Source organism: Pteropus vampyrus, unplaced genomic scaffold (genome assembly GCF_000151845.1).
Source record: "Pteropus vampyrus isolate Shadow unplaced genomic scaffold, Pvam_2.0 Scaffold7918, whole genome shotgun sequence".
Taxonomy (NCBI): domain Eukaryota; kingdom Metazoa; phylum Chordata; class Mammalia; order Chiroptera; family Pteropodidae; genus Pteropus; species Pteropus vampyrus.
In genome coordinates, this window is record NW_011896699.1 from 6,629 (window position 1) to 7,010 (window position 382).

Sequence of the window (382 nt, forward strand, 5' to 3'; positions counted from 1 at the left end):
GAGCCCCTAGTACACCTTTAGCCTGGACCCGTGCAAGTGCACAGGTGTGTATAGAATGCACGCGTTCAGACGCGTGCACACACGTCACCCGCACGCGCCCTCCCGTGTCCCTTCTCTCGGGAGCCAGTGCCGCCCCGCCACCCGAGCCGGGACCCTCCTGGCCTTCACGTTTTTCTGGTGTCATCGTGGCCGACCTCCCTCGCATCCGGTGTCTGCTTATTTCCTATGTTCTGTCGATTCTGCTTTCTGAATGTGACTTAGATTGATCTACTTTATTCTTTCCAGTTTCAGAGTCAGTGACTTACGTCGAGTGACTGGCCTTCTGTTCCTTCATTCGGTCCCTCTTTGAAGCCGTCCTTCGGTCTGTCTTACTTATGTATTT